This window comes from Abramis brama (assembly GCF_963993115.1).
Source record: "Abramis brama genome assembly, chromosome: 6".
In the NCBI taxonomy this organism is placed as follows: domain Eukaryota; kingdom Metazoa; phylum Chordata; class Actinopteri; order Cypriniformes; family Leuciscidae; genus Abramis; species Abramis brama.
Genome location: NC_139968.1, coordinates 34,598,473 through 34,616,400, shown reverse-complemented (window position 1 = coordinate 34,616,400; position 17,928 = coordinate 34,598,473). Strand labels below are relative to the sequence as shown.

Here is a 17,928-nt window from a genome sequence, read left to right as displayed (position 1 = left end):
ACACCACATCTCTGGGGCCCACTGCTGCTCCGAGATCCCCTGCAGTTTAGCCTGGGACTGCAAGGTACCCAGTTACCAAGTGTGGCCTCGAGGAGGCACTGCAGGATATTTTCGTTTAACATTTTAATTAGTGCTTTTGTATTATTACTGTATATTGACTGATATGTAGCAGAAGGGAGTTACAAACTAAATTTCACTTTACAACCTGTTGTAATGTTACAAATAAATCTACCTTGTACCTTTTATGTCTTGCTAAACTTTTGATATCTGGGTAGGAACACTACCCAAAACTAATGCAGTCTACTACAAACCACATATAATTTTTCATTTGTAATTTTTCAGAATGCAGAAAACATTGTGTCCAGAAAATCTTCCCATACCAAGGCATCGTGGACAGAAGAGTTATAAATGTGAGTAATTTTCCATTTGTTCCTCTTGGTCTTTTGCCTTTGTGCCGGCAAAAGCAATGGCAGGAGACATTATGTCTCCACTTCCCTGTCTCCACGCCACTGTACATGAATGAAGCCAAAACATTCAGAATACTACCGCTGATGTTATTTTGAGCCTGAGTCTGCGCAGATTAGGAGTGCAGCCGTAGTATCAATGTCATGCCAATATACCTATCCAAATAATTCGCTGGCAGAGCTTAGCTGTGATAAGGTGAAACCCACTTTATATAGCTGACTGATTTATACCAAACTTATCAGATGAAATGAATACTTGAACATAAGTGTGATGACAAATACCTAAAATGACAGAAACCATCTTTGTGAGAAATGTATCTGGCTTGTACTCTGATGTTTTATTTTGGCCAATGTCCCATTCGCTAACATGAGCCATTTTTACATATGATCTCAATGTCCGGAGAATCCAGTCCAGGAGCTGAGTCCGAAATCACCCACTACTCACTACATAGTTGACTATATAGTGAGCTTGACATTTTGTAGGGCTGTCCGAATGTATAGTGAGAAGTATTATACCCTATATAGTCCACTCAAAGTATCCCGAAATGCATTTTGAAAAGTAGTGTACAACTGATGCCGTATACCAGCATGCATTGTACTGATAGAAAAAACTGTCCACCAACTGATTATCGAACAGCAATGAGGTAATTAACGGCGCCAAGATAATGATCGGAGTAGTGTCCGAAAGTGCTTTTGTTTTGGTGGTGAGGTCACTATATACCCCTGTCCATACAACTCTCTAGATAGGGAGTGGTGAATGAGGGGTGATTTCGGACACAGCTTTCATAAATGTAGCACACAACAGGACATTGTCCATGTGAGATCCTTAAAGCTGCAATAAGCAGAAAACTGGTGAATGATAATTGATTTTTGAGTCTCATAGAATGTTAAATACTGATGTTTAGAAATTAAAAATGACCGTACTTGCACGCTTGGCCAGACTGGCCAACAAAACACACATTAGAGAAGCTCAGGCTTCAACAAACACAGAGGGAGTGTGACTTTAACCTCTGCTCAGTTATTGAGGAGTTATTGCGTAACATTATTCCACTATATTTGCTGGTATATTAATGTTTAAAATCTTTTATGTGAGTAGAAAAGACTATAAAGTGGCTAAACGTGCAATGTCATTAGCCCCCACTCACTGTGAATCCTATGTGCACATGGCCTTAATCAGACATTACACATGATTTGTACTAGGGAGCGGGCAGGATGATAAGTCCGAACCGAATGATTCACAGGGTTGTGTTTACCCTGTTAATGTCCGGACATCTTAGTTTGTGAATGCAGCTATGGAGGGTGTGGGATTAATGGACTATGGAGATATAGAGAGAAAGGTGATTCTCCACAAAATTGACACAGATTTATAGTGTCACAATATACTCTAAAACCTGGCAGTATATTATAACGCATACTTTGATAGTATTTAGGAAAAGGATTAACTTTATAACAGAGTGACATTACATAGTAGACAAATGTGCTTCTTCATTAATCGTCTTACAAAAGCTCTAAATGCAACTCTTGCTGTTTTCTTAACTAACTGTAACTTCTGTCTATATGTCTTGGGTTTCAGGGAAAAGAAGAAGTCAAAGTAATGTGGACCCCTTGCTTAATATGGTAGGTCCTAACCCTCCTAGATAAAAAATAAAGTGGTGTTATGGACTGGAACCAGTATTATACATTGACAATACAGTAGTAACCAGCATATTTTGAATGAGGTTATTTGGACAATCATGTTAAGACAAAGATTTTCGTTGTAAGATATAATTCTGTACATGTGTAGTATGACATAAGAAGACAGAGGGCATGTTTTACATGTCATAGCTGAGGTTATTCTTTTAACTTTTATTGTGTTTGTTCTTCCTTTCGTTCCTGGACAGTGGCAAAGTGTGGAATGACACCTGGAAGTCATATGCATGACTCCATGGAAACAGCAGCACATGCAGAAACTGGTGGCTCCGACAGTTTTGGCACAGTTTCTACTTATAATAGAGCATGCTGTCATTTATAAATTGTTTCTTGATAATTTCATTGATGTTCACTTTTGAAATAAAGTTGTTTTTTTTCATTAGAGTCGACGTGTGCTGTTTATGCATTATCAATTTTGATAAGAATGCCAATCATGATAAAACATTGCCTGTGCTTTTATAAGCAACATATGCCTTCACTGCCAGTTGGAAAACAGTCTACAAACACTCTGAAATAAGTTTTAGAAAACATGTTACATCTGCCGCATTCCAGAGTTTATGTGTTAAGTTTTGTTCATTTGTTGATTTTCGCCACCTTATCATTATGCACATACATGCAGGTAAATGGCTGTTGTTCATAAATGCATTTGGTAATGATTACACTGCACTCTAAGAATAAAACTACATTTCAGTTTACCCTATCTGATGGGGTCTCATTAGGATTGAGTGAGACATTCAAGGTGCCCTAAGTGATGTTGGGTGACGTCACATCTTGTTGATGTTTAAAGTATTGTCAAACAAAACGGAGACTAGCTCGACCCTCCCTCCTCCTCATCGGCGCACTAACCCCCCAAAGTCCACCCCAAAATCATTATTGTCGGTTATTGGCTGGAACACTGTTTATGTTTCGTGGTGCGGGTTAGCCCAGTTTGTTTTTCTTGCCGTTTGTGGAGCCTGGGCTGTCTACAGAGAGACAGCACACTGTTTTTTTACAGCGTGTTCAGGGGACAGGTAGCTAGCGGATAGTGAGGAGATGTTTGCTGTATGTGACAAAAAAATGTTTTGGCCTAAAAAACGTGTGACATCGCTTAGAGCACCTTTCAATTTAATTTTACATATATAGTGTTTAAACAATTGAAGTTTTCCCAACGCACTTTACAGAGCCTGAACCCTGTATAACAACTTGGAAGGCAATAGGGCCAGGGAAAAACTCCCTATTTGACATGAAGAAACCTTGAGTAGTTACCAGACTTAAAGGAGGTACCCATCTGCTTGTGACTGGCTGGGTATAATATAACAATTAATATAATAATTAGTCATTTAGCTGACGCTTTTATCCATTGTGCCTTACAATTGGCACACAATTGCCTTACAATATACCAGAGGTTGCACGTCTCTGAAGCAACTAGGTGTCTCGCTCAGGGACACAATGGTGGACTAGAAATTGAGAAGAAATGGAATGCCAATGATCCTGCATTAACGATTTTGTACCTCCAGTTCTTTGGAGAGATCCATTGTCAACCTATTTCAAACTGACTCACAGATTGGATGATTGAAGGTCAGGTATATTTGCTTTACAACATTATATTATCCCAAAAAGGAATCTTAAAGTTAGAAATAAATAAAATATCTGGGTATTGTAAATAATAACTTATATAAGCCAACAAACTGCAAAGGTGAAGGGGTTTGGCCCTTAAACCAATCTTTTCAGGCCTGTAGTAATTCCATAGAATTATTTATTATCATTATAATTATTACATGAAACTGACTCATTTTTCTCACATAAAAAGATAAAAACAAACAAACAAACAAACAAACAAAAAAACAAGCAAAACCCTTCATTGTATCTTCAAAGTGCTCTTTGAAGTGTGGCCCTATATCATGGACCTAGAATGCCAAAATTAAAACTTTGGATTAGATCCAAACCAAGTACATCGTTGGAAAGGTCTCACCCTGGAGAGTAACATATGTCAGTAAAAAGATTCTTCATGGCTCCTGCTTTGATATACTGACCTTTGAACCCTGACCTCGGTGCATATATTAAGTTATATAATTAAGCAAAAAAAAATAAAAAAATAAATAGATACAGACATGGGACCAACTGTTATGGAAAGCTCTTGACCTCATCTAACATGTCAGTGTGGTCAATAACAGGGGGTGCAATCACATATAGGTAAAATAGATTTTCACCCATTTCACAATTATATATTTAAAATCTGATTACACACATGTGTGTATCATTGTCACATGCCTGTCCTGTCTTGTGCTGCACATGGGTGTTTGTTATGTTGGGCCATGTGCTCGTGTCTATTGTCTAGCCCCTCCCAGCTTGTTATTTAATTATTGGTTAATTTATCCCACCTGTTAGTCTCATTACCCTCCTTTGTTTGTTCCCCTATTTAGCTTCCTTGTGTTTGTAGTCCTGTGCTGGTTCGTTGTCTGAGTTACCTGTTCCTGGTGTTCCTTCCCGCTGGCTATTTGTGTCTTGAGTTTTGTACCTTATCCGTTAGTGTGGAATAAATCTCCTCTGCATTTGAATCCTCGTCTCTCGTTCACTCTCCCGTGACAGAACGAACCAGCCAATATGTGGATTCAGCGGAGTGAGATTTTTCCTCAGGGAGAGGAGAAGGGATCTTCAATCTCCTTATTGGAATACTTCGCCAGATGCGCTCAAAGGACTTGGGAGGAGGAGAGGACCATGGCTGATGACAATCAGCGGAAAGGAGAGCCTTCACCGCTGATCCCGAAATGGAGGAGGAGGAGAAAGACTTCCTCCATGCCTGTTCCGGTGGTCCCGAGTCCGGTGGTCCCAGTTCCGGTGGTCCCAGTTCCGGTGGTCCCAGTTCCGGTGGTCCCGAAACACAGGAGGAGGAGAAAGGCTCCCTCCGTAACTGTTCCGGTGGTCCCGAATCCAGTTGTCCCAGTTCCGGTGGTCCCAGTTCTGGTGGTCCTAGCTCCGGTGGTCCCGAAACACAGGAGGAGGAGAAAGGCTCCCTCCGTAACTGTTCCGGTGGTCCCAGTTCCGGTGGTGCCTGTCGAGCCTGTGTCTTCGGACAAGATGGCCGCCGCCGAGCCTGTTCACGTCATGCCTGCCGAGCCTGTCTCTTCGGACAAGATGGCCACCGCCGAGCCTGTTCACGTCACGCCCATAGATATCATATAAAGGCTAGATGTCTCGTCCGCGCTGCTGGCCAATGGAGCTCGACATCCGCACACGGCGGCCATCTTACGACAGGGTGCTCGCTCACTCATAACATGGTGCATGTACTTTTAAATAACCATAACTTGCTCAATTTTCTACCGATTTTCAAACGGTTTGGTTTGTTATAAACGTCAGAGATGTAGCTATTATACTGCATACATATGAATAATTATGTTCAAAATGTTTAAGCATTCAGAATTATAGCCACGTTAATAACGTTTGTAAGAAACCAAACCGTTTGTAAATCCGTCCAGTGGTGTCTGTTCCTGAGCCGGTGGTGTCTGTTCCTGAGCCGGTGGTGTCTGTTCCTGTTTCTGAGCCTGAGCCGGTGGTGTCTGTTCCTGTTTCTGAGCCTGAGCCGGTGGTGTCTGAGCCGGTGGTGTCTGAGCCGGTGGTGTCTGAGCCGGTGGTGTCTGAGCCGGTGGTATCTGTTCCCGAGCCGGAGCCAGTGTCTGTTCCTGTTTCTGAGCCTGAGCCGGTGGTGTCTGTTCCTGTTTCTGAGCCTGAGCCGGTGGTGTCTGTTCCCGGGCCGGTGGTATCTGTTCCCGAGCCGGAGCCAGTGTCTGTTCCTGTTTCTGAGCCTGAGCCGGTGGTGTCTGTTCCTGTTTCTGAGCCTGAGCCGGCGGTGTCTGTTCCTGTTTCTGAGCCTGAGCCGGCGGTGTCTGTTCCTGAGCCGGAGCCAGTGTCTGTTCCTGTTTCTGAGCCAGTGTCTGTTCCTGTTTCTGAGCCGGTGGTGTCTGTTCCCGGGCCGGTGGTATCTGTTCCCGAGCCGGAGCCAGTGTCTGTTCCTGTTTCTGAGCCTGAGCCGGTGGTGTCTGTTCCTGTTTCTGAGCCTGAGCCGGTGGTGTCTGTTCCCGGGCCGGTGGTATCTGTTCCCGAGCCGGAGCCAGTGTCTGTTCCTGTTTCTGAGCCTGAGCCGGTGGTGTCTGTTCCTGTTTCTGAGCCTGAGCCGGCGGTGTCTGTTCCTGTTTCTGAGCCTGAGCCGGCGGTGTCTGTTCCTGTGCCGGAGCCAGTGTCTGTTCCTGTTTCTGAGCCTGAGCCAGTGTCTGTTCCTGTTTCTGAGCCGGTGGTGTCTGTTCCCGGGCCGGTGGTATCTGTTCCCGAGCCGGAGCCAGTGTCTGTTCCTGTTTCTGAGCCTGAGCCGGTGGTGTCTGTTCCTGTTTCTGAGCCTGAGCCGGTGGTGTCTGTTCCCGGGCCGGTGGTATCTGTTCCCGAGCCGGAGCCAGTGTCTGTTCCTGTTTCTGAGCCTGAGCCGGCGGTGTCTGTTCCTGTTTCTGAGCCTGAGCCGGCGGTGTCTGTTCCTGAGCCGGAGCCAGTGTCTGTTCCTGTTTCTGAGCCTGAGCCAGTGTCTGTTCCTGTTTCTGAGCCGGTGGTGTCTGTTCCCGGGCCGGTGGTATCTGTTCCCGAGCCGGAGCCAGTGTCTGTTCCTGTTTCTGAGCCTGAGCCGGTGGTGTCTGTTCCTGTTTCTGAGCCTGAGCCGGTGGTGTCTGTTCCCGGGCCGGTGGTATCTGTTCCCGAGCCGGAGCCAGTGTCTGTTCCTGTTTCTGAGCCTGAGCCGGTGGTGTCTGTTCCTGTTTCTGAGCCTGAGCCGGCGGTGTCTGTTCCTGTTTCTGAGCCTGAGCCGGCGGTGTCTGTTCCTGTGCCGGAGCCAGTGTCTGTTCCTGTTTCTGAGCCTGAGCCAGTGTCTGTTCCTGTTTCTGAGCCGGTGGTGTCTGTTCCCGGGCCGGTGGTATCTGTTCCCGAGCCGGAGCCAGTGTCTGTTCCTGTTTCTGAGCCTGAGCCGGTGGTGTCTGTTCCTGTTTCTGAGCCTGAGCCGGCGGTGTCTGTTCCTGTTTCTGAGCCTGAGCCGGCGGTGTCTGTTCCTGTGCCGTGGCCGCCCGAGGGGTCGTCTCCGCCCTGGCCGCCCGAGGGAAAGTCTCCGCCCTGGCCGCCCGAGGGAAAGTCTCCGCCCTGGCCGCCCGAGGGAAAGTCTCCGCCCTGGCCGCCCGAGGGAAAGTCTCCGCCCTGGCCGCCCGAGGGAAAGTCTCCGCCCTGGCCGCCCGAGGGAAAGTCTCCGCCCTGGCCGGCCGAGGGAAAGTCTCCGCCCTGGCCGCCCGATGAACTGCCCGCTCCGCCCTGGCTGCCTGAAGGAAAGTCTCCACCCTGGCAGTTTGCACAGCCTGCCCCGTCCTGGCCTCCCGAACCCTGTGGACCACTCTGGTATCCCAGACATTTTGTTTCCCCTGTCCCGCCCTGGTCTGTCCCTCCCGTCCCGCCCTGGTCTTATGGAGCGTCTGGTAGCCGCTCCGTAGGGAGGGGGTAATGTCACATGCCTGTCCTGTCTTGTGCTGCACATGGGTGTTTGTTATGTTGGGCCATGTGCTTGTGTCTATTGTCTAGCCCCTCCCAGCTTGTTATTTAATTATTGGTTAATTTATCCCACCTGTTAGTCTCATTACCCTCCTTTGTTTGTTCCCCTATTTAGCTTCCTTGTGTTTGTAGTCCTGTGCTGGTTCGTTGTCTGAGTTACCTGTTCCTGGTGTTCCTTCCCGCTGGCTATTTGTGTCTTGAGTTTTGTACCTTATCTGTTAGTGTGGAATAAATCTCCTCTGCATTTGAATCCTCGTCTCTCGTTCACTCTCCCGTGACAATCATCCCCCTAAATACCACAGTAATCTCTCAATTCAGTATTTACAACTTCCAATTCTAGGAAGAACAGTAATGTAGACTAAAAACTAAAATTCCCTATAGCCGCGCTATGCAGTTTGATAAAATAAGCGCCGTATATGTAGGTTTTCGGTTTATAAACCCCAGTTTATACCAATTAGGGTTGTAAAAACATATATCAGCTTAATATATAAAAAATATATTACAGTCAAACTAGTGATTACACAGCATCTATTGAAATAGCCAGTGGTGGTAAGTAATGAAGTAAAAATATTTTGTTACTTAAGTATTTTTTTTCGGGGATCTGTACTTTACTTGAGTATGTTTAATTTGCATCTTCTCTCACTCTTACTCCACTACAATATTAAAGACAAAGTTTACTTTTTACTCAGATACTTTTCCCCATGCCCGCTCCAAGTATTTATTACACTGGCTTTCCAAATCAATGAAAAACTTGGTTTTCTTTTGAAAAAAAGAATGTGCAAGGCCACGAGCTCTTTGCCAGCATACGCTCACGCAGCAGTCAGTTCACCATTGCAAAGTGGAAGATGACCGCTGAAACAGGTGAGGGTGCAGCTTTCGCTGCCAACAATGATCCTGAGATTCCCGACAGTGTAGATCAGACTCTACATCAGTCTGCTGAAAACCTTTCCCTACATATGTTTTATTAACAAAGTTCGGGAGGAGCACGTTCAGATAATTAACACGAGTGGAGAGCAATCAGCAATCAATGATAAAAGGTGTATAGATACATTCAGCGGTCTCACCTCAATTCATTGACAGTTTAGCAGCATCCCTCCACCACCCGTTCTCCACACTTCTAGTCCTAACCCATTTACATACGGGGGGAGTACTCTGGGTTTGGGCCGAACTCCAAGCTCAGTGCCCTCCCCCTGGACAGTACGCCAAATACGCATTAAACTTTATTCCCTCTAGTTGTAAGTGTGAACTTGTGAACTGCAAGTTTTACATCAGGTTAAACATCAACTTTGAATAGTATTCTGTTAGGGGTTAAAAGTTTAGGACCCAAGGACCAGATGTTTGAAAGAAGACCCGGAGTCAAAATTATAAAAAATTTAAGAAAAGTTTTACTGAAGATAGTTTGCAGTTTCATCAGCAGAAGTTCAGCTTCAAGACTCACACAGGAGTTCGTAGGCCGCCCCGCTTACAGTTACAAAGATCACAGCAGTTATACCATTTCCAAGGCCTAAACTACGTCATTGTTTACAGCTTGAATGATTCTCATTGGCTAAGAAATTGATAAACATAGTAATTTTCCACACATATACAGATAGATTGATGCATATCTCCATAGATTATGCAGCTGACACTCAGACCCTGAAGTCAGGCACGTCGTGACCTTCCAGGTCGCAGATTTGGGTTGCTGGGTGCCAGCATGTCCCGAACAACAACTCCGTCAATCTCCAATAAAGCCAGTGGTTCCTTAACCTGTAAGCAAGAAGACTAACACACACACCGACACACAGCTTTTCAAGATAACAAGTTATTTCTCTCAAGGATATAGGACACTTTAGTCTAAATGGACAATATAGGCTTTAACAAAGAAATGGTCCCTTAAACTATTGGCTTCAATGACCCCTATATGTTTAAACACATGTTGAAGACCTTTCTCAAACACAAAACATTTCCTTATTTAGTTTCTTGAAGCTGGGTTAAATGAGCAAGCACTGTTACTGCATTAAGATATCAAATACAGACATTAAAGAATACATGAAAAGAACATTTCATTGATCACACTGGTAACTTTTATAACAAAGTAAAATGTGACCCTGGATCACAAAACCAGACTTAAGTCGCATGGGTATATTTGTGGCAATAGCCAACAATACATTGTATGGGTCAAATTTATCGATTTTTCTTTTATGCCAAAAATCATTAGGATATTAAGTAAAGATCATGTTCCATGAAGATATTTTGTAAATTTCTTACCTTAAATATATAAAAAAATATTTTTGTGAGTGGATGCAGCACAATCGCCAATAGAAATGGACAACTTTAAGGAGATTTTTTTAATATTTCGATTTTTCTGCACCCTCAGATTCCAGATTTTCAAATAGTTGTATCTCGGCCATATATTGTCCTATCCTAACAAACCATACATCAATGGAAAGATTATGTATTCAGCTTTCAGATGATGTATAAATCTCAATTTTAACAAAATTACCTATAAGACTGGTTTTGTGGTCCAGGGTCACAAATGTCCAGAGAAGTCATTCAACTCATTTGATATTTAGAAGGAAAAATATTGATTAATACCTTGATTATAATCATTCATTACATATACATTGAAGCAGCAGTGGATTCCAATCCACCCCCTTCAGTCCCCTGTTTTAGACCAATGTGGGGTCCAATACCACCACATCTGGTCTTTCCATACAGGCTGCTTCAAAATGTTAGGTGTCTGACCCATGCTGCTCTGTCAGGTTAAATTTTTTATAAAACAGACAATATATTTTTTCCTTCAACGACTTAACATAGCATTAATATCCCACATAGCACATAGTATATTATTGATCTCCAGAACCTGCTGACATAGCTGTCTTTACATGTCTTACACAGCTGTTATTCATCTTGGCAAATTTGGTATTATCATCCACCTACTGATACAATACAAGTACATATTTATTCTCTGGAAGCCGGGCTAAATAAGCAAGCGCTGTTGCTGTATTCCTAGCATGGGCTAGACCCGCAGTCACTACTCAGATAGTAAATACAGACATTGTCTATAATCATAAATACATGCATAAAATAAAATAAAACAATGCTTTTATAATAAACTAGAATGATAGTTAATCCATTCTTCTAAGTACCCCCATTATAAACCCTTTAGGTTCAAAACACAATGGTTGTCAAACTGAAAATAAACAACAACAACAACAAATAATAATAATAATAATTATTATTATTAAGACCCATAATAATCCATTTAATCACTTTGAGTCTCTACTAAAATCATCCTTCAGTTTACAGTCACATAGCATGTACCATTGTACAAATATAGAATTGTTCCCATTCTGCTTAATAAAACTTATGTTCATTCTTTATCTTTACTTATTCCTTATCACGTTAATCCCTGTTAATCATACTCAATGCCTTATTATTTTTATCTGAAACTCACAACTTAATTTGACTTAACAGGCGTTCATAAATAGTTCCATAAATTCTATCAGAAATTTTATTTTCATAACATAAATGTTTCTACTATATTTCTTCTCATCTTTCTCTATTTCCCTACATGCCAGTTCCTTCTGCATCCTTTTCCTTTCTTTTCGCTCTGCCTCATCTAACCAGTAAATTATTGTTTTCTTACAATCCTCACACACGTCTCACACAACAACCTTTCTGTTTTTCACTCCCCTCTTCCACCGAGTCTCTCACTGCTGTCAGCCTATTAATTCTTCTATATCCTTGTTTTCATAACATTAATTTTAACTTTAGTTTTCATTATAACTACTTCTCACAGTATTCCTCTATCAAATGGTTAGTCTGAAAATCCAAAAAATATTATCAGTATTGTCTCAGTCCAACATATCTTTACTGTTTTTCACAAACCAAAATAGTATGTTACTCGAAATCTCAACCCTTAAGACAGCCATATAGCTGCTTTCTTCTATAACCTTTATTACCTAAATTGTAGTTTTCTTAGACATCTAATGTCATACATCCATTTAATGGATTAAGAAATAAAGTTTTTTTTTTTTTAAAGTTATATCCACTCCTCCTTTGTTCGCCCACCGGCCTTTCCTAAAAGTGAGGGAATTCTCTGGATAATTTGGATAGTGACTTTGCCAATGTGTCACTTTGTCTCTCTGCCATCAAGTCTATTATTTTTACGTTTACCATTATGATCCCACCTAGGTGTCTTATTTAAATTTAGACCCTCAGTTGAATTTAGACAAGAGTTTTTACCCCATAATGGATGACAATCTTAAACTTCACAATTCTAATTTACATAAATACTAATCCAGAGAGTAATTCAACATCATAAATGACAAAAGTAGTCATAATTACCCATAGCAGACAGAGCTGGAAAACCAATCCAATTAAAGCTCGTCCCATGTTCTGTATTGTCTTTTCATCAGAATGACTAAGCCCCTAAAGCCCCTAAAGGGATGTGGTGGTGGAAAAAAGGTTGGGAGAATTTTTTTTTCCAAATCTTTTGCATTCCCTCGCAAAACTTTTGCGTTCCCTTGCAAAACTTTGCGTTCCCTCGCAAAACCTTTGCGTTCCCTTGCAAAGTTATTTGCATTCCCACGTGAAAACTATTCCCACGCAAAACCCGTTTTGAGCTCAGACAGACACTTCCTGTTTAATGTCCCGCTGGCGGTGTTTCAGAGCTCCGTACGTTAATGGAGCATTTCATAGTGTTTGAACTTGGACTCAAATATAAAGAAATGCGGTCAGTGCTTAGCTCAAGGAGTTCAGTGAAGTTGGTAGTATTCACATAGGCTATTTGAACTTCCCTATTCTTGAGCTAAACGTTGTTAACGCTAACGTTGTTGGTAACACTATGAAACGCTCCATTAACGTACGGAGCTCTGAAACACTGCCAGCGGGACATTAAACACGAAGTGTCTGTCCAAGCTTAAAACAGGTTTTGCGTGGGAACGCAAATATCTTTGCGAGGGAACGCAAATATCTTTGTGAGGGAACGCAAATGTTTTGCGTAGGAACGCAATTTGCGAGGGAAGGCAAAAGATTGAAAAAAAAAATTCTCCCAACCTAAAATTTTTTCCACCACCACGTCCCTATAGGGGCTCCGTAGAATTATCAGCTTCTTTAAAGTTTGTTTTTTCACTTAACCCATCTGTAATGATAAAACACTCATTCCAGAGGTTAATGACACAATATCCACAAAATCAGGAAATAATAGTACCACAAACTAACACATACAAACATGAAGTTCAGTCACCATCACACGCACTCATTCTAGACACGCATATGTTAAATGCTCATTTTCAATGTTCGCTTTTTAATATTAAACTCTAAAAATATTTACTTCACATTTTTCTTTCGATTTTACCTAATTTTACATAGTCTCTTAATCAGTTTCAAATCACGTCTGTTCATTATTCATTTGACTTTAGAAAAGTCAGCTGGGTTGTTTTGGTTCATTATCATTATTTTGTTTAAGCTTGCTTTAGCAGGCCGATAACAGAAAGACAGACAGAGTACCATCCCTTTCTCCACTCAAGCAGTCTCTCTCACTATAAACTAATAATCTTTTCAACAACCTCCTAAGACTGTAACTTAGACAAAATATAATAATAAATTAATTACAAAAATCTTTGATCATTCACCTTTGTTATCCAGACTTTTTCATGAATCTACAAAAGCTGTCTTCATCTTTAGCCACCAACATGTCTAACGACTCTTATTGACATATTATTTCAAAATCAACACTTCTATAGATTTTGTTTTTTTCTTGCCCATAAGGCAACCAACCTGATATAAATTAAGAAGTTTTGTTACTGTCTCCACAACAAATAATGACAATCACCTCATGGTCTCAGCTGGTCTTGAAAGCCCATTCCCATTAGCTCTTTATCTAATCTCCTTTTCTTCAGGGTGTTGTCCCCTGGCATAGTTGCAGACACTTGTCACAATGAAAAACAAGTCATCCAATGAATGCGGTTTCTGGTGAGTGGTATGGAGGAACTCACATTTCTGGGTCAGACTGCCGTAACTTCTCACAGCTCATCTCCCCTTAATGATATAATGATGCTGCTGGCCTCACAGTCATCCGCTCCACTCTCATACCCATCTCACATAACACACCTCCCTTCAGGAGATGCCCAGTGGCGGCGGTGACCCCCTGCCTTAGGTTGCCCTCGTTTGGCCAAAGAGGATCTTACCCGTCGTTGAGTAGTCACCTCATGCACACTGGTAACCGCTCTTCCCCATGACAGAATATTTGACAGTTTTCTTCAACATAATCAGTTGTTTTCTGGAGCTTAGGGAAGGCACATTCAAGAGTCACCAGAGCCATCAGGTTGCCTAATAGTGTTAATAAAGGGAGACAGGTAACTAAAAGCAGTATTTAAATCACTTAAATCTTTTAAACATCTTCAAATCAGCAAAATCGCAATAATGAGATTATACTCAGTGAACTTAGTTATCACAACGTCCATTCAGTGTACAGTTACATCTGTAGCCGGAGCCATCAGCCCTGTATTGTGGAGACAAAGAAGTAGTCCTGTGACAAAGTAGTCAAAAACGTCACTTCTATCATTTAAGACTTATTTAAAGTCATTCAGTTTTACTTTTAAAACATTTACAAACTTCCCTTTAAATGTATGAAATCTGAACTGCCTGTAGCATGATTTCTTTTAACATCTCCATGTCTATGGTTTTCAACCGAATTGCTTTACTATAAATAGCTTATCACTTATGACACAGGCTCAGATAACAGCTTTTAGCTGACATTGAATGAGAGAGACTCTGAAGCATTCAGGACTGGTACACTGCACTCTCATAAACTTCTAAACTTTATCTACCATCTTTTAACTCTAGCCCAGCGTAAGGAATCTTTGCCAGAAATGACATGCGTTTTCAAAATCTTTTGAGATTTTTCATTTAATTTTTTCAGATTTTTTTTCAGATATTTTTGCACTCACATTTGTTGGAGTCATTAATTTTACATCAACCTGTATTAATTCATCAATTCACTTATAAAAAAAAATATTATTATAGATTTTTTAAATATCATCATTTAAACACTGATCTATTTTCAAACCCACATTATTACCAGAACTTTCTGTTACTTTCACATTTTCTCACCTTCCGAGTGGCCATTTACAATTACGGGCTAAATGGCCCTGCTGACCATAATTAAAACCCTCTCTGTCATCTGGTGGGTTCATGTGTCAGGCTCAACTACAGCAACAGACACATGTTTGATCATTGAGCTTGCAAACGGCTCCAACTTACTGCACACCCTTGAAGCAGTGTGTCCCAATCAGGGATGTAAACACAGCCACTGATAAGCAGTTAGTTATCACAATAGCCGAATCATAATCTTCATCATTATCATTGGCAGCACATTAATTTTCATAAGATGCACAGAAAAATTACTCAACATATTCTAAGGGGTTTTCACAATGTTTCTGTTTAACTTGAATCACATTTGTCCAAGGAAATTATCCCCAACCTATAATTACATTTACTTGCTTTTTGTAATCATCGGAAGCAATACGAGGCTAAAAGAATTTTTCAGTTTCTTTCTTTGTTTAGCCAGTCAAGTTGTTGTTTAAATTTTGAAAACAGAATCAAAACCCTGACTATCCATTTTCTTAATAGTTTCTGCAAATTTCGTTGAAGTCAGAGCTTCAGAGCACAGCTGCTTACAGCGTTTGCTCTCTTCTGTCTCACTATTTGTTTCAGGACTGTTCAGGTTATTGATCAAGTTACTCAATTTGTCTGCCATATCTTAATCACAGTTCAAACTCACCTGAAGTTATTGCAGAAATGGAGGCAGCGATCTTTGAACAACACAGCTTGGCTTCTGCATGATGAAACTGCAAAGTATACTCCAAAATGACAGTTACATATACTGGTCCACACCAATTTGGGTCACAACTTTTATTTTTCTCTCAGGATCATTCCTGATGCATCCCTGGCAAACAACCCTATTTTTGTTAGTATCCCTAACTGCCTGATTCACTAAATTTGGAGATCCCCTATCTGAGATGGAAGAGATGGAGTAGGTTTGCGGTGCCACTGGACCTTGAATCCAGGGACGTACTCTGCTGGGGTGTTGCTACACCAACAATGCCCATCGGGGCCCCACTGAGCACGCTTCGCTTGCGCTGTCTGCTCTTGTTAACTTTAAACAATGCTATCAGCGACTTCTTATACTTTTAACTTAGTATAATTAATCTTCACTCTCCTCGTCGGAGAGAAGCTCTTCCGTTCCCCTTCACAATCTCTTCCATTCAGACAGCACTACCAAATAATAAAATCTTTCTACCTTGTTCGCTGATTTGCCAGGGGTGTCACCAAGAATAATTGCCCGGCACATTCTCCACCATTACTCTTACGGGTTAACAGTTTAGGACCCAAGGACCAGACATTTGAAAGAAGACCCAGAGTCTGCACATTTGAAAGTTTAACATCAAATAATTATTTTATAGGCATAGTGATTAAATGACAAGAGGCTTGTCTGACACTGAACTGAGCTCAGACTTGCACTAATAATGTACTTTAAATGATGGGAAATTTACAATGTAAATCCATATGACTCATTTAGAAAAAAAAATATTTTTCTCTAAATTAATTCTAATATACAGTGTAATCATGGAACAATCAAGGAAACTAATTTTTGACAATGTACAGGATAATGTTAGTCACTTTAACATGTTCTTCCTCAGTCAGTGTTTGTTACTCTGTGAGGATGCGAATCTGCTCAGATGCTTGGCAACAGACACCGCTTTCTTTGGTTTTTCCACACCTTTGTGCTGGGCCAGCGTGATAACAGTCTCCATTATCAGCTCCTGCAATGTTGCCCGGATGGATGTCGACTTGCACCTATTGATCACTCCTGCCACTATGTTCTTCCTGAAGGTATAATCCTTGTCCACCTTCAGTGGGGTCACCACATACTGTTGAGCAGACTTGGAGTACTGGTGTTTATGTTGCTCCTCACCTTCCTTCGTTTTAGCTGTCTTCCGGTCCACATTACTGTTGTGATCCAGTGCAGCAACCCGCAGACGTGCCTCCAAACTCTCCCTCAGAAATTTGTTCCTCTTTGTGGTCTACTTTGTGTACAGGGAGTGAAGACTCTCTAGCTGTCCTGTGTGAATGCCCAGTGTGGTTTTCTCCAATTTCCTCAGGAGGTCTGAATCTTCTGCAGGTGCTGAAAGGCAGCAGAGCTAGAGAGGAGCCATGGACGCTGACTCTCTTCCTCAGAGGTGTAGGTAGGGTGCTCACACCTGGTCATTGTCTCACCAGATACCCAGTAGTGCACATTGGTAATGTGATGCAGGATTGAGATCCACTTCTTTTTCAACTTTGCCACACTTCCCTCACATGTTGTGACATAAAACCAGAGGTGGTTTGTGATCATTCTGATCCCCTCAAACAACTCTTCATTGTGGCACTGCAGCAGTCGTTTTTTGACAGACTTAATGTGCCAGAGGTCATATTCATGCTGTATGGATTTATATTCCTGACACTTGACTTTCTGCACCGAAGGGTGGCAGTCGGTTGCCAAAACAGATATGGTCACATCATATCAATTCGCTCTTTGACTTCCTTTCCAATGTTTAAAAAATGCCCTAGCTCAACATCTTCAGAATACATGCAATTGTTTTGAATGAATGAATGAATGAATTAATTAATTAATTAATATACTGTATCTGTGCTGGTTTGAGGGCACAGGTCAGGACAGATGCTGGAGCATTAACGGTGGTCACTACTGCACTACTGCTCTACAGTGGTTACCACTGATAGAGTTGATACCCTTAAACGGGATTAAATGAAACCTATTTTAAGCATGGTGCATTAATCCTTTACATTTTTGTGTGCATACGTGTTTACTGGTGTCTAGATGTGTGTTTCGGTACATACATATTACATGTGTTTACTCTGTTAAGGGATGAGTGAGCAACCTTTGGAGAGTCTTGTATGAGTGAATGTCTTGTTTGTATGAGTTATGTATTATATATTTCTGCACTTACCATTATTGTAAAATAAGTTTTTTTGTTTTGTTGTTGTTGTTTGTTTTCTGTTTCATTTGTGTATGTGTTTTTGTTTTATTTGACTGCCGTTGTAAGGTCAATGTCAATTTCTGTACCTGGACTCAAGGACCCCCTCAAAAACGAGATGTTTCATCTCAAGGGGTTATTCCTCTTCAATAAATAAATGTCAACACATTCTCCCAACTTGGAAAGGCACCTCTCCATACCAT

General features: G+C 41.6%; 1 long non-coding RNA gene across 1 annotated transcript; it reads left to right on the top strand.

Moving 5' to 3' along the window:
• The first annotated feature begins 1,677 nt into the window (after positions 1-1,677).
• Positions 1,678-2,463, top strand: LOC311085415. Its single transcript, XR_014606816.1, has 3 exons — positions 1,678-1,801; positions 2,038-2,081; positions 2,345-2,463. It is a non-coding gene; the product is annotated as an uncharacterized lncRNA (long non-coding RNA).
• Positions 2,464-17,928: the final 15,465 nt, after the last annotated feature.